Here is a 16,944-nt window from a genome sequence, read left to right as displayed (position 1 = left end):
GCAGTATTGAACAGACGTCACAATACATGAAGGAAATGAATGTGGAGAAGCAAGTGGCGCAAAGTGTTTGTGCAGTTGGCCCGAAAAAAAGGTCACCAGGCCCAAGCTCGAGAAAAGAATGGTGGTGCCAGAAGTGCGGCAAGTGTGGGAGCTCGAGGCACACTGCAAACATTGCAACTTGTAGGAGCCATTTCGCGAACATGTGCAAGGAGGCCTCCATAAACATGGTGGATCAGAGAGAACAAAGTGGTGATTTATCAAATCAACCACCTATAAGGGGAACTGCTGTGGCCCCGCCCAATCAAGAAGGGTTACCACGACATGTTTTTGAGATTTTTGCTGTATCAGGTGAAACATGTGGTCCTGTAGATGACTTTATAGTGGATGGGTGCAGTTTAAAGATGAAGGTCGACTCTGCATCTCCATAGGCCATTGTATCGGAGGAGACACTCAAGCACACGCTATATAAGGAGGTGAAAGATCTATCACCGGCGAAGGTGCAGCACTTTGGCTATGGGGAGACAGCCGTTGAACTGATTGGGGAATTCCAGGGTCATGTGTACTATAAAGGAAGGGAGTGCACAGCTGACATTTTGGTTGCCAGGAGAGGTGCCTCGCTCTTAGGGTGGGAAGAGCAAAGGAAACTGGTGGTGAGAATCCAAGAAAGTGCATTGACTCCTGTCACCATAGCAGAAGGATGACAAGTGGTAGAAGGAATTCCCGGAGGTGTTCACCGAGGACTTAGGAAAACTGAGGGATTTTGAGCACAACATCAAATTGAAACCTAATGCTCAATCACTGGTGCACAGAGTGAGGCCAGTACCATTGAAAATGAGACAGCAACTTCATGAGGAGTTGGCTAAGCTTATCCAGAAGGGAGTCATTGAACGTATTGAAGAAACTGAGTGGCTATCTCCTGTGGTCCTGGTAGCCAAGAGCAACGGGTAACTGAGGTTATGTGTTGTCCTCAGGGAACCGAATAGAAAGATATTGGTAGAGAGACATCCATTGCCGATCATTTCAGAGACCCTAGCCACACTTGGAGAATCCAGTTGGTCCTCTGTCACTGACCTCTCGGCAGCTTATCATCAGGTGCACTATCCAAGAGAAGCCAGTATGTAATGGCTTTCATCACCCCTGAAGGGACATTTAAGTACTTACATATGCCATTTGGGTTGTCTTCAGCTGCCTCAGTGTTCCAGAGGGTGATGGAGGAAGTGTTGAAAGGAATGGGGAACGTTGCAGTGTTCCAAGATGACATACTGGTGTTTGCTGATAGTGAAAAGGAACATGATGTGGTGTTGAAGTGTGTTCTGGAGAGATTGAAGAAGGCTGGTCTCACTGTACAGTGGAGCAAATGTAGGATTGGGGTGAAGAAAGTGGAGTATTTAGGGCACAGATTTTCAGGGCAAGGGGTTTCTCAAAGGTTTAGTTTGATAGAGGGCAAATGTAAAGCTCCTGCACCATTGGATAAAGATCAATTAAGACCTTTCATGGGTATGACCGAGTTTTAACATAAGTTTGTTAACAACTTTGCCACCATATCTAATCCGTTGAGAGATTTGCTGAAAAAAGGAGTCAACTTCAATTGGTCAGAGGAGTGCCAAGGGGCTTTTGTGAACATCAAAGAAGGCATTGGGAGTGCGCCATCCTTGGTAGGTTTTGTGTGTGACAGAAGGACTGTCCTATCTGTTGATGCAAGTTTGTTAGGTGTGGGAGCCTCATTAATTCAAATTGATTCAGGAAAGGAGGAGCACGTCATTGCCTTTGCTTCTAGGCCATTAAGGGGTGCTGAATAAAATTACTCTGTGATTGAAAGGGAAGCCCTGGCTGTATTTTGGCTGATTTTACACTTCAAGTTGCTTTTGTGGGGTCAAGAATTTCTGGTCAAGACAGATCACAAACCCTTGGTATAGTTGTTGGGCAGTGGTGGTTGGCCAAAGGGTTCGCCCAGAATCTCCAGGTGGATGGTTGGCTTACAAGGATACAATTTCAGGATGTGCTATGTACCAGGTAGAGAGAATGTTGTAGCAGATTGTCTGTCTCGCCTGCCGATTGACGTGCTAGGGGATTCTGTAGGAATGGTCTGGGAGGAGGACATGATAATTGCAAATGTGGTGGGGAGTGCTGTGAATAAGGAAGAGTGGATGGCAGCAGATGGTGAGGATGTTACCTTGTCTAAGGTGAAGGAGTGGACTGTTGGAGGGTGGCCAAGTAAGTAAAAGTTGGAGCGGAGGTTTGACCCGTTTTTTAAAGTCAAACATGAGTTAAGTATTTCTGAGGATGGTTGCTGTTAGGCAGAATCAACTGCAGTACCCTTGGGGAACACTATAGGCAATTAGGACTACAAGTGTACGCACATGTTAACCTTTGGTACAAGCCTGTACTACACAGTAAAGTGGTAGCGAGGGCTGAGCAGCCAGACTTATCTCAAAAGTTTAAGTGAGCAGTAGAACAAGTTACACAAAGCACCAACTAATACAGTGATTCAAGTAAACACTTTCTCAAGGTTTCTTGGTAAAAGAATATACATTTATTTACTCAGTCATTTAGAAAACATTACTCTAGCATAAGCAGTTCAATATCACACACTAATAGACCACAAAAATCCAACCGGTAAGTAAAGAACAAGTTCAGCTCCAAAATGAAGTGGGAGCAAAATGGCACTTCAGACACTTAATAAAGGAGGCAAAAGACAAGGTTATAAGAATAGACAGCCCAAATACATTCATAGGCAGGGCAAGGGGTTTCAGTTAAATGCAACCAGCAATTCTTCTCAATAGGCCTGGGCCAAAGTCAATGGTTCAGAGTCTTTTGTATAGGATAACACAGTTCTGGAATATAACGGTTAAGTCTTTGCCACAGATTTTAAAAGGATTTGGCTAGGTGAAACGTTTGATGGATGTTAAGGGAAGGACAAGCCTTCGCAGTTGAGTAAAGTTTCATGCACTTTCCCGATGGCCGAAAAAGGATTTCCGGATCGCGTTTGCACACTACCTTGTCAATGAAGAAAGCTGTAGCTGGGGCAGTTGTTCCTGGCAGTTCCAGCAGATCTTGCTGTTATTGAGCTTCTGTCGTGGGGACAAGAAGGAGGATGTCGGGAGGTTCCTGCACTGCCCAGGGAAGAGACCAAAAGCTGTAGCAAGATGTCGGTTTAAGGTGTAAGTGCCTTAAAGTCCACAAGCTGGTTTCCTTCCTTCTGGCTATTCAGTTGTCAACAGCACTCTGATGAAAATTCGACCAGAAGGTGGCTTGCGAGTTGGTTGTTCCCACCAAACTCAAGGGAAGAAGTTAACCTTGAAGGGCTTCTCTGTCATCGGAATTTCAGGCAATTCAGACCTGCAGCAGGGCTTCACCGGTTGTCCAGGAGTTGCAGCAGCCCTCTTCCTTCCTCTCCTCTTCGGTTCTTTCGTTCCAGTGGTCGACTCTGCATTCCAAGTCCCAGAGACCTGCATTTAAACACTTTTTCCCCATTCATTCTAGCCTGGCTGTCACTCACACAGCAGGGTGGCTGTCCTTGCTGGACAGCCAGCTGGTCAATCACGCCAGAGTATATTCAGGTCTCCTAGGAGACTAAGCATAGGGAGTTACGGGCACCTCCCTCACATCCTGTCCACCCCAGACACCCTGGCACCAGAGGAGGGCTTCAGCACTGAAGCCCGCCAAAGGCCAATAAACAAAGGGACCAAATCTGGTTTGGCGTGCAGAGAGAAACACAAGAAGGACCTTTCCTAAAAGAAATGGCGAAAAAAGATGACCGGGGTCTGTTTTTACAGATAGATATTGGGCACCATATTGAAAAACATGGCTGACCCGATTTTTAGCTACCGTTGTTAGCGGTTGGGAAAAATCATGGTAGTTTGATCTAAACCACTGCAACCAACCATTTAAAGTAGGGAAGGGTAACATTTTACTATTACATGAGTATTTTGACTCAGCAGAAGCTAGGGAACCCCTCCAGCACTCTATAGTAAGATGGGGTGTGCTGTGTCAGTAAATTTAAAGACACTAGTAAAGTCAATTTTACTTTACAGGCTCTGGGAGATGGTAGTCAGTCCCAGAGAATGTATTTAAATCTTGGGGAGTCTGAACGACACCCCTGTGCCACTGCACTGAAGGTGCTGTGTGACACACAGAAAAAGATGATGCCACTGGAGTTGTTTTAAAACTCCATAACCAAAGAACACAAAAGTAAAACACACATCAAAATACATGGAAGAGTGGGAAAAAAAAGATCACACTCTTTCCAGGTAAATAATCAAATCCTAGAAATCCAGCAAAGTTGCTGGGGGTCTCAAAAGGTAAGGTAAATTAGCACATTTGGAGAATTCTCCCTAACACTCGTCCCCCCCAGACTAAGGGACAGTAGGATTTAATCAACTCCTGGATTAATCTCCTTACTCCAGTCAGTCAAACATCCTGGAGAGACCATTAGCATTTTGGTGGTGACACCCAGACCTGTGTTCAATGGTGAAATCACACCCTTGCAGGCTGATTGACCATCTCAATAGTTTTGGGTTTTCCCCTTTCATTTGCATCAACCATCTCAAGGCTTGGTGGTCAGTTTGAATCACAAAAGTAGATCCATACAAGTATGGTCTGAACTTCTTCAATGACCACACAATAGCAAAGCCTTCACGCTCAATGGTTGCCCACCTTGTTTCTGGTTCCTTCAGCTTCCTGCTGATGAAGTAAATGGAGTGCTCCCTACCTTTCTCATCCATTTGACTAAGGACTGTACCTATACCTGTATTTGAAGCATCTGTCTGCACAATGAAGGTTTGGTTATAGTCAGGAGCTCTTAGGACTGGAGCTTGACAAAGGGCTTTCTTTAGGCCTTCAAATGCTTGAGTGCACTCCTCATTCCACCTGACCTTTTTAGGGAATTTGGGAGAGGAGACCACATTCAAGGGAGAAGCTATGGTCCCATAGTTCTCTATGAAGTTCCTATAGTCCCCAGTGAGGCCTAGGAAGGCTCTCACGTGGGTTTGAGTAGTAGGGGTGGCCCAGTTTTGTACAGCTTGTACTTTCAAGGCAATGGCCTGATTTCACCTCCTCCTACCTCATGTCCAAGGTAGACCAATTTACTCTGACCAATTTGACATTTACTTGCCTTTATGGTCAGCGGGGCCTACTCAAGAGCCTGAAAAACATATCCTAAGTGGTCAACATGTTCTTTGCAAGTAGGGCTGAACACTGCAATGTCATCCAAGTATGCCATGCAGAAGTCCTCCACCCCATTCAGAACTTGATTAACCATCCTTTGGAATGTAGCAGGTGCATTCATTAATCCAAAAGGCATTACCTTAAACTGGTAGAGGCCTGCTGTGGTTGAGAATGCAGTTTTCCCCCTGGGATGGTCTGTCAGTGCTTTTTGCCAATAGCCTGAAGTGAGATCAAATGTACTGAGGTACTTGGCTGAACCAAGTATATCGACCAGTTCATCTGTCCTTTGTAAAGGGTGGGCATCAGTCTTGGTGACTGCATTAAGAGCTCTATAGTCCAAACAGAATCTCAACTCCTTGGATCCTGCCTTTGGTACTAGAACAACTGGACTAGACCATGGACTGGTAGAGGGCTCTATTACCCTGAGATCAAGCATCTTGTTGACCTCCTCCTTTATGTGGGATCTTACATGATCTGACATCCTGTAATCTCTGTTTTTGACAGGTAAACAGTCACCAGTTCGAACATCATGCTGGCCCCAAGGGGTCAAGCCTGGCGATACTGAAAACAGGGAGGCAAACTGATTTAACAGAAACTTGCACTCCTCCTGTTGTTCAGGTGTCAAATTAGAAGAGAGATGAACTCCTATGTTCTCAACTAAAGGCTGGCCTCTGAGTAGGTCAGGTAGAGGTTCACTCTCCTCCTCCTATCGGGCTGAAGCTAGAAGCAAAGCTCCCACTTCTAGTTTTGATACATAAACCTTTAAAAGGTTAGTGTGAAAGACTCTGGGAGCCTACTTAGGATTGCCTAAATCCACCATATAGTTGACCTCTCCAAGTTCACCCAATACTTTAAAGGGTCCTAGCCTTGTAGGTACCATAACTAAAACCTGCTGGTCTTGAGTAAACTCAACTATGTTGGCCTTCTGGTCATGCCAATGTTTGACCAGAGCCTGACCTGCTTTTAAGTTATCTGATGCTTCTGCCATCATGTGTGACATTCTCCTCCGGAGACCTATCACATAGTCAGTGACTTTCACTGGCTTGGGGGAAGGAGCACTCGCCAACCCCTCCTTGGTTAGGACCAAAGGGCCTCTAACTGGAAGGCCATACAGAAGTTCAAAGGGACTAAATCCAACTCCCTCCTGAGGGGCTTCTCTATATGCAAAGAGAAGGCATGGCAGTAGAAGGTCCCACTTTCTTCTAAGGGGTTCCTCTAAAGCACCTATCATGCTCTTCATTGTACGGTTGAACCTCTCTACCAATCCATTTGTCTGTGGATGGTAAGTAGTTGACAACTTGTAAGTTACTCCACAGTTTTTCCACATGGCCTGCATGTAGTGGGACATAAAATTGGATCCCCTGTCAGAGATAACTTCCTTAGGAAAACCTACCCTGGTATAAATGCCAAGTAGGGCCTTAGCAACAGTCTGAGCTATAACAGTTCTCATAGGTATACCTTCAGGATACCTAGTAGCATGGTCTACTACAACCAGGATAAACCTGTTTCCTGAAGATGTGGGAGGATCTAAGGGACCAACAATGGTGATTCCTACCCTCTCAAAAGGAACTCCCACCACTGGGAGAGGCACTAAGGGTGCCCCATTCTTGGCTCCACTCTTGCCAGAGGTTTGGCAAGTATGACAGGTCCACAGAATTTATCTTCATCAGACCCCAACTTAGGCCAGTAGAAATATAAAGAGAGCCTTTCCTTGGACTTCTTAAAACTTAAGTGACCAGCCAAAGGTATCTCATGGGCTAACTGTAGGAACTGGAGTCTGCTTTCAAAAGGCACTACAAGTCTTCTGTAGTCCCCTGGGATAGACTCTGGTGGTTCACTGAAGAAGAGGCCATCTTCTCAGTATAACCTATGCTTCCCTGGATCTTGCCAATCCAGCTGGGAAGCTGCCTCTTGGCGACGACCTTCAAGAGTAGGACACTCTCTTTGACCTCTGCTGGAGTCTGCCCTACAGGGTCCACTTTCTGCCAGTAAAGACTGCAGCTCAGGATGGTATGCAGGATCCAGATCTCCCACAGGAGCATGGTCCTCTTCCAGCTCTGATTCCTCAGCAACTGATTAAACCACACAAGGTTGTTCCACACACTCAGCCTCAGCTGGTGGAGGAGGCACAGGTGTGACTTTGGACAGTCCTCTCATGGATGTCCTTATTGGTAGCACAGGGGTGCTGGCTGGTTTCTTCCTGGAGGTTTTAGGTTGCCCCTTTTCCAGCTTCTTCTTAGAAATGGCAGTCAGTAAGTCCAGTGGAATGGGAGTTATAGTTTTCTCTATAATCTCCTCTGGAGATCCCCATAAGGTATTCTCTCTGGCCTTCCTAGTCTGCTCCTGTTTCCTTTTGCTGGGAGGCCTGGGGTGCTTGATACAACTCCAAGAGTGTTTAAGTCATTCCCCAACAGGACTCTCCCAGGTACTTCACTCTGCACACTTACAGGTATTTTGACAGTCATATCATTACACTGGATGAGAGCTGGTAACTGTGGAAGCATTTGGACAGGGCCTGCAGCAGGCTTAGTTAGGATTTGGGGTGCCTAGCAACATCCTCAACCTTGAAAAATGATTAATCAACTACAGTTATGCTGGCCCTAGTGTCTCTGATGGCAGGGGTCTCCTGACCATTCATAAGAACACTGTCTTTGTAATACTCTTTAGTATTGTCTGGAATAGAGTTATACACATCTAAATTGTGTTGTTCCCACAGACTCAGGGATACTAAAAAAACACTGGCTGAGACTGTCATGGGTTCCTCAGCCAGTAAGTGAAAGTTTCCACTTGCCATTGGTACTTTATCCACTGCAGAGAATGCTAAGGAGACAGTGTGGACCCCTGAAGGTTTACCCTTACATCTGGGATCCCCTTTCACATGGTCAGTTGACCCACAAGCATAACATTTACCAAATGTTTTTTATGAGGGGGGGGGTTGTTCTGAACTCCTTCTGGTTTGTCCCCAGAAGGTACACTAGTCTGATTTGGTTTCCCTTGGGGGTTACCCTTGTTATGTATGTGGCCTTCTTTTGGATTGGAGGTATTTGAATTCTCTTTGGTATCTTTCTTGTGCTGCTTCCCCTCATCCTTCTTCTGAGTTAGCCCAGAATCCTTGTGAGTAGCCCTGTTGGCAACCCACAAATCAGCAGCCCTTGCTAACTTCTTTGGATCAATTTCCTTAGAGTCAGCCAAGTGCTGTCTCAGCTCAGGAGAGCAGGCATCATGAATAGATTCTAACATAACCAGATTTCTCATACCTTCATAAGTGTTCACTCTGTAACCCTTAACCCATCCATCTAAGTTTTTCAAACATTCAGTCTCCTAGGTAGCCCAAGGGGTACCATCATGCTTTTTGAGGGTTCTAAACCTCTTAAGATACTGAGAAGGGGTCTTCCCAAATCTAGCTATCAAAGCTAGCTTCAGAGTTTCATACTCATTTCTGTCTATATCCCCCAACTCCATTACCACATCAGTTGCAACAGGGGGTAGCCTAGAAAAAAGCCAAGGAATCAGCTAATTCCCTGTAATGTCTTGAATCCCATGGTTATATTCAAAATCAGCCAACCAATCCAAAATATCAAGCAAAACGTCATACATACTTACTGCATCTTTGGGCATGCGAGGCCTCTTAGGGCTGGAAGACCTAGAGGACTCTGGGAGAGAACCAGTTTCAAGAAACAACTTTTTCATTTCAAGGGCATGATTCAATTAAATTTCTCTGAGTCGAAGCTCTTGATGCTTTGTTTCAGTTTGAGCTTGGATTCTTTAAAATTCTAACTCCAGTCTCATATTTTCAAGTGAGACAAATTCAGGACATAGATTTGGACCTGATGGGGTCCCTGTGGTCAAAGGTTGAGGCCTATGAGCAGGTAGAGGTAAGACAAGGCCTACATTCTGAGACTCATCTGCCACTTCAAACTCATCCACAATATTAGAGCTGGGCTCTGACATATTATCATCCTCATCAACATTTTCCACATTTTCTGGAGGTGTGGGGGTTTCAGAGCCACTCCTCAGACTTTGGTATTCTAACAACGTTTCTATCAATTCAACCTTTTTGCCTTTTACAGTGAGATTCCTAGCTTTACACATATCTCTCAATTGATCAACAGTTAAAGTCACTAGGGTCTCCTGTCTGTAGCTTTCGATATCAGTCACGATAAAACAATTGCTTTACTAGTGTTGCTTTGCCTTGGGAGGATTATTTGAACAAAAGTAAAAGTAGCACTCTAAATGTAACAAGTATACTTTATCCCACCTCTGCCACCAGTATTAGGCAGAATCACCTGCAGTACCCTTGGGGAACACTACAGGCAATAGGACTACAAGTGTAAGCACCGTTTCACCTTTGGTGCAAACCTGTACTACACAGTAAAGTGTTAGCGATGGCTGAGCAGCCAGACTTATCTCAAGAGTTTAAGTGAGCAGCAGAACAAGTTACACAAAGGACCAACTAATACAGTGATTCAAGTAAACACTTACTCAAGGTTTCTTGGTAAAGGAATATACATGTATTTACTCAGTCATTTAGAAAACATTACTCTAGCATAAGCAGTTCAATATCACACACTAATACAACACAAAAATCCGCCCGGTAAGTAAATGAACAGGTTTAGCTCCAAAATAAAGTGGGAGCAAAATGGCACTTCAGATACTTAATAAAGGAGGGAAAAGATAAGGTCATAAGAATAGAGAGCCCAAATACATTCATAGGCAGGGCAAGGGGTTTCAGTTAAATACAACCAGCAATTCTTCTCAATAGGCCTGGGCCAAAGTCAATGGTTCAGATTCTTTTGTATAGGGTAGCACAGTTCTGGTATATAACGGTTACGTCTTTGCCACAGATTTTTAAAGGATTTGGCTAGGCGAAAAGTTTGACGAATGTTAAGGGAAGGACAAGCCTTCGTAGTTGAGGAAAGTTTCACGCACTTTCTTGATGGCCGAAAAGATTTCCGGACCGCGTTTACACAGTGCCTTGTCAATGAAGAAAGCTGTAGCTGAGGCAGTTGTTCCTGGCAGTTCCAGCAGATCTCGCTGTTCCTGAGCTTCAGTCGTGGGGACAAGAAGGAGGACGTTGGGAGGTTTCTGCACTGCCCAGGGAAGAGCAGAAAAGCCGTAGCAAGACGTTGGTTTAAGGTGTGAGTGCCTTAAAGTCGACAAGCTGGTTTCCTTCCCTCTGGCTATCCGGTTTTCAAAAGCACTCTGATGAAAATTCAACCAGAATATGATGGCGTCCAGGTGGTTTGCGAGTTAGTTGTTCCCACTAAACTCAAGGGAAAAAGTTAACCTTGAAGGGCTTCTCTGTCGTCGGAGTTTCGGGCAATTCGGACCTGCAGCAGGGATTCACCGGTCGTCCAGGAGTTGCAGCAGTCCTCTTCCTTCCTCTCCTCTTCGGTTCTTTCGTTCCAGTGATCGACTCTGCTTTCCAAGTCCCAGAGACCTGGTTTTAAACAGTTTTCCCCCATTCATTTGAGCCTGGCTGTCACTCACACAGCAGGGTGGCTGTCCTTGCCGGACAGCCAGCCGGCCAATCACGCCAAAGTGGATTCAGGTCTCCAAGGAGACTAAGCACAGGGAGTTTCGGGCACCTCCCTCACATCCTGTCCACCCCAGACACCCTGGCGCCAGAGGAGGGCTTCATCACTGAAGCTCGCCAAAGGCCAACGAACAAAGGGACCAAACCTGGTTTGGCGCGCAGAGACAAACATAAGAAGGACCCTTCCTAAAAGAAATGGTGAAAAAAGATGACCGTAGTCTGTTTTTACAGATAGGTCTTGTGCGCCATTTTGAAAAACATGGCTAACCCGATTTTTAGCTACCGTTGTTAGCGTTTGGGAAAAATCATGGTAGTTTGATCTAAACCACTGTCACCAGCCATTTAAAGTAGGAAAGGGTAACATTTTACTGTTACGTGAGTGTTTTGACTCAGGGGAAGCTAGGCAACCCCTCCAGCACTCTATAGTAAGATAGGGTGTGATGTGTCAGTAAATTTAAAGAGACTAGTAAAGTCAATTTAACTTTACAGGCTCTGGGAGACGGTAGTCAGTCCCAGAGAAGGTATTTAAAACTTGGGGAGTCTGAAACACACCCCTGTGCCACTGCACACTCTTTCCAGGTAAAAAAATCAAATCCTAGAAATCCAGCAAAGTTACTGGTGGTCTCAAAAGGTAAGGGAAATTAGCACATTTGGAGAACTCTCCCTAACAGTAGCAGACTTAGGACAGGTTCCAAAGTTATTCCCCCTGCAGGGGTTAGGAGCAGGTTGCCTGAATTGGCCCATCAGTGACACCTAGGTTTGGGAGGAACGAAAAGATTATTGAGGCAATCGTTGTGGTGGACGAGAATGGACAGTGAGGTGGATTGTAAGGTTTGTTCATGCAGGGAGTGTTTGATGGGTGATAAGAGTAAGGTTGTGAGGGAGTGTCCTCGTTCTCCGGTCCAAGTTCCGGTCGAACTTTGGAGGAAGGTGGAGTGGATCTCATGGGTCCCATCCAAGGTTTGGGTGATGGGTTTAGGTTCATTGTGGTCATGGTCGATTGCCATTCCAAGTGGTTAGAGTGGAGAGCTCTGAGGGAGGCCACCACAAGTGAACTGTTAAAGTTTTTTGAATATGTATTTTTCAGAGAGGGCTTTCCAACTGAAATTAATACGGACAATGGGGTCCAGTTCTGTTCAGTGAGGATGAAGGAGTTTCTGAGATGTTTTGGGATCAATCATTTGCGCACAGCTTTATATCACCCCAGGGTCAATGGATTAGTTGAACGGGCCAACAGGTTTTTCAAAGGGGTAATACAGGTGACGCTCAGATCGGAGTTGTCTTGTATGCAAGTCCTAAAAGGGATGGTTTGGAGTTATTGTATCACACCTCATTCCATCACCAAAGTTTTACCATTTGTATCTTTAAAGGGCCATCAGCCAGCCACTAAGTTGTGCCCCAGTGTGCTGGGATTCTATGGCAAGACAGGAGGCTCGCATTATGCTTATCTTTCTTTAATACTGCCATATCAGCATTTCAAAACTTCAACTTTTAACTTTTATGTTTTGGTTTTTCTTACATGTTACTTGGAAAAAAACAAAGCAGGAAGTTACAAGTTTCATATCTCAACTGAATCAACTAGGTTTTAGAAACCACGCTTCCCATAATCCTGAGGCCCTTTGTAGTCCTGACCTCTACTCCCACACCAATCAGTGGCCAGATAGGGGTATAAACACTGGCTCCTCTAAGTCCATTCCTCTTTCTTTTTGCTGCCATACTGAGATAAGTGTTATGTCTCATGTTTCTGTTCTTAGATTATCGTTGCCTATTATGATTTAGTCACTAAATGTACTCATTATCAATGATAGTTAGCTGATAGACTAACAGGTGTTTGATTGATGGCTGTCGAGAGTTTACAGCGTTTGTACCGTTGGGTAGAAAGCGCGCGCGTGCGTATTACCAGTGTTTTCCCCCGTCATGCTTTTATTTCAATTCTAACAAGAACGGGAGTGAGGAGAGGCGGGGCGGAGCCGCGGGCAAAGCCGCTCGCTTCTGGCAGCCGCCCCGTTCTCCTCCGACGTATGCAAAGTCTTCGCTCGCAAAGGCTCTAGGACCCTGCGGCAGCCTACATTATACGCGTGTGCGCGGAGGCGGCTCGCGCCGCCGAAAGTGCAGGGCTTTAGGACCCAGCAAAGCAGGTTCAGCCTCATATCATTCCCGGCATGCTCCACGTTCCCCTAACGCTTGCTTTTCGCGCGTACACATAGCGAAACGGAGCGGAGGGTCGTGCGAGTCAGTACCTGAGAGAAATTTTTTCCAAAAAAAAAATAATAAATAACTAAAAAAGGAGAAAGACATTCCTTGGTGGCATCTGTTGGATCTACAGAGAACGTGAAACAGTTTCACAGATAGTCTAGACGGCGCAGAGTGCACAGGAGGTAAACTCTGATTTAGAGCCTTAATTTTCAGCTGACCCCGAGAAGTTAGCGCTGCTAACAGTATTCAATGGCTCACTCATTGCACCCGAGAGATTCCCAGTCCACCTCACCAGAGTGGAGTGAACAAGAGTGGGAGGAAGAACCCACTTGGCAAGACACAGATTTATCCCTCAGCTTCAAGAGGGTACTGGGAGATTCACTGTCTCAAGCAGTCTCCCAAGGGGTGCAACCTTTGACTGAAAGGTTAGAAATGCTCGAAGCATGCATGGCTGAGCAGCAGGAACAGCTGGCGGCCAGGAAGAGACGGGCTGACAGCCCTGGAGAGGGGACGTCAGCTGGACACCCTCAGAAGAGGGTTGAAAATAAGGGAGGTAAAAAAGCCCGGAAGAGTGCAGACTCATTGACCCCCTCGGCACAAAAGATCGGGTTGACTCTGTTCCCCAAAGTGAAAGCGACCCATTCGCCAGATTGAAAGAAGCCTTTCTAGCAACATTAGCAGATGGCCACATCAGACCCCCTGCCCCAGGGGTGGACAATTCAGGGGAATATGAAGAGGGATACGCCCCCAACGACGAAGGCGGCGAGGAAGAAGAGTTCCCTCAACCAATTCCTCAAACTCTTCCCGAGGAAGAAGACAACGTAGTCGATATGTTTGACCCGGAGTCCATTAGACACCCAAAGTCTTCTGAGTGGGTACCCTCACCCAGAGTGGCATTATACATGTCACAACACATCAGGAAGCCGCTGGACAGAGAAGTTCGATCCCGCATGCGATCAGAATGTGCACGGCCTGAACTGCCCGGGAAGCTGGCAGATACACCAGAACTAGACCCAAAAATGGTCACTTTTGTGACCAAAACAGCACGAGACGTTAGGAAAGGCATCGATCGTGCGTGGAAAGGGTGTCAAGATAAGCTCTTGGACTTAGCGTGTCCACTGGCAAAGATTATGGACCTTGTAGAAAAATCAAAAGACACTGGTACCCCAGTAGATATTCACGCCCTAGGTAACTGGGCTCAAAGGGCAGTGTGCTTGTTGGGTAACGCCAACTGTGCACTCTCTTCGGAACGTAGAAGAGGCACCCTCCTAAAGATCGACAATAAGCTCAGCGATCTAGCCACTTATGAAGCAGGTGAGGGTGCCAAAGGCCTGCTTTTCGGGGAGGCCTTCGCTAAGGAAATGACTCAATTTGTTGGCACCTACTTAGCCCTCGAGAGAGCTCAGAGCTCTATAAAGAAGATATTTCCCGGACGTGTTTTTGCTGGGACCGGACGAGTCAGAGGTTGTTCGTCCGGTCGCTACAACTATCAAAAAAGGCCTCAAGGTCCACGCGCTCAATATTGGGAAAACCGTCAACAGGACACCTTTTTCCCAGCCAGAGGAAGACACCCAAGAGGCCGCAGAGGAAGATGTTCTTTCCGTCAGCCCGGCGCAACAGGCGGTGAGTACACCAATTGTTCCTATCGGAGGCAGAACTCTCTGTTTTCTGAGAGAATGGAAAGCTTTTTCAAGCGATGCTTGGGTTTTACAAGCAGTAGCGGGCCTTCACCTAGATTTCATAGACATCCCAAAGCAGTACAGAGAACCTGTCCCCATTTGCATGCCACAAGAAGAGAAAGCGCTTTTACACAGCGAGTTAAGCAAATTAGTAGAGAAAAACGCAATAGAGCGCGAGAGCACAGAAGGTCAGGTTTTCCTCAGCAATATGTTCCTGGTGCGCAGAGGGGAAAAGATTCGTCCAGGCATAAATCTAAAAGAATTGAACAGTTGGCTGCAATACAACCATTTCAAGATGGAGGGCATACATCTCCTCCGAGACCCATTGCGTTCGGGAGATTGGCTAGCCCGTCTAGACCTCAAAGACGCCTATCTAGTGATTCCGATAGCAACTACCTTTCGGAAGTATCTCCAGTTCCGATGGGAAGGAGAGATTTGGCGCTTTGCATGCCTGCCGTTCGGGCTGGCGTCAGCACCTTGGGCGTTCACGAAAGTGATGAAGCCAGTAGCTACAGCTATCAGGGAGAGAAGTATTTGTATGATTATCTATCTGGACGATATCCTGGTGATGGGATCCAGCAAAGAGACCCTCACGAGGGATGTGCAGTGGATTTTCAAGTTCCTATCATCTCTGGGATTCTTAGTCAATTTAGAGAAGTCCCAATTAGCACCAGTTCAGAGGTTGGAATTTTTAGGCTTCGCCATAGATACTGTAAAAGCGACTCTAGAGCTTCCAGGTCACAAAGTTAGAGCGATAAAGAAGGAGCTCAGGACAGTGATAACAAAGCGAGTAATTTCGCTTCGGAATCTGGCCAGAATAGTAGGTCTGCTTGCAGCCTCCATTCAGGCCATCTTCCCGGGACCGTTACATTATCGAGCGTTACAGAGGCTCAAGATCAAGCATCTCCGCGGAGGCCTGAGATACCATCAGCTAGTGAACCTAGACCAAGAAGCCATGACAGAGCTACGGTGGTGGCTAGAGAACATGGAAGCCTGGAACGGGCGAGCGATCTTCGGAGATGTTCCAGAACTGACCATCGAGTCAGACGCAAGCAGGTCAGGTTGGAGAGCCAAGTGCGAACAAACCCAGACAGGCGGGAAATGGTCCGGCGAAGAGTTGAATCTCCACATAAATTGTCTAGAACTTCTTGCAGGCTCCTTCGCAGTTCGGGCATTCACGAAGGAGAAAATAAGATGTTGCGTATTGCTCAAGATGGACAACATCTCGGCAGTCCGCTACATCAACAAATTAGGGGGAACAAGATCCAGAATGCTAGCGGAATTAGCGAAAGATTTCTGGCATTATTGCCTTCAGAACGACATTGCGGTGACTGCAGAATATCTTCCAGGGAGCCAGAACAGTATAGCAGACTGGAACTCTCGGTATCTTGTAGACTCCAGCTGCACCCTCTAGTTTTCAAGCGTCTCCAAGACATATGGGGACACCTAGACATAGATCTGTTTGCGTCCAGAGTGAATGCGCAGACGCAGAGATATTTCAGTTGGGGGATAGATCCAGGAGCAGCGGGTACGGACGCTTTTCTACATCCATGGAACGGAGCAGTCCACTATGTCTTCCCGCCATTCGCAATGATCACAAGAGCTCTAGCGAAAGTCCGCAGAGACAAAGTGGAAGTGGTGATGGTGCTACCCTGTTGGAGGGCGCAGGCCTGGTTTCCAGTAGCGATGGAACTTTCTACGGATTTTCCGAGGATAGTTCCGAGCATCCAGGGCCTTCTACTCGACCCGACCGGTCGGGTTCACCCGCTCATGGAAGTGGGCTCCTTGCAGCTGATTGCCTGCAGGGTTTCAGGAGAAGATGGAACTTGCCAGGAATTTCGAACCTCGCTGAAGATTGTATCCGAGATTCCTGGGCGCCTTCCACCATTAGGAGGTATAACACGGCCTGGAACAGTTGGGCGCAGTGGTGTTAAGAAGACAGTCTGGATCCCATTTCAGCACCTCTAGTGAACATCCTGAACTTTTTGGCTTCAGAATTCCAGGAGGGTTCTGCTTACAGAACGATAGGAGTCTACAGATCCGCAATTTCAGCAGGGCACATGAAAATAGAAAATAATCTAGTAGGAGAACACCCAGCAATCTTACGGCTCCTCAAAGGTATAAAACTGAGAAGGCCGCCAGAGCCAAAGTATGTGGTTTTATGGGACGTTAGAGACGTTTTTCAGTTATTCCTTAGGTGGCCAGAAAATGAAGCTTTATCCCGGTCACAATTATCAGGCAAATTAGCTATGCTTCTATGTCTAGTAGCGTGCAGGAGAGTGTCAGACATGAAAGCATTGGAAATCAATAGAAAGATATTTTATCCAGAAGGAGTGGCGTTTACTATCGCGAAAAGAACAAAGACCG

The sequence above is a fragment of the Ambystoma mexicanum genome, chromosome 2q, assembly GCF_040938575.1.
Source record: "Ambystoma mexicanum isolate Mex_15411 chromosome 2q, UKY_AmexF1_1, whole genome shotgun sequence".
Classification (NCBI taxonomy): domain Eukaryota; kingdom Metazoa; phylum Chordata; class Amphibia; order Caudata; family Ambystomatidae; genus Ambystoma; species Ambystoma mexicanum.
This window is presented reverse-complemented; position numbering follows the sequence as displayed.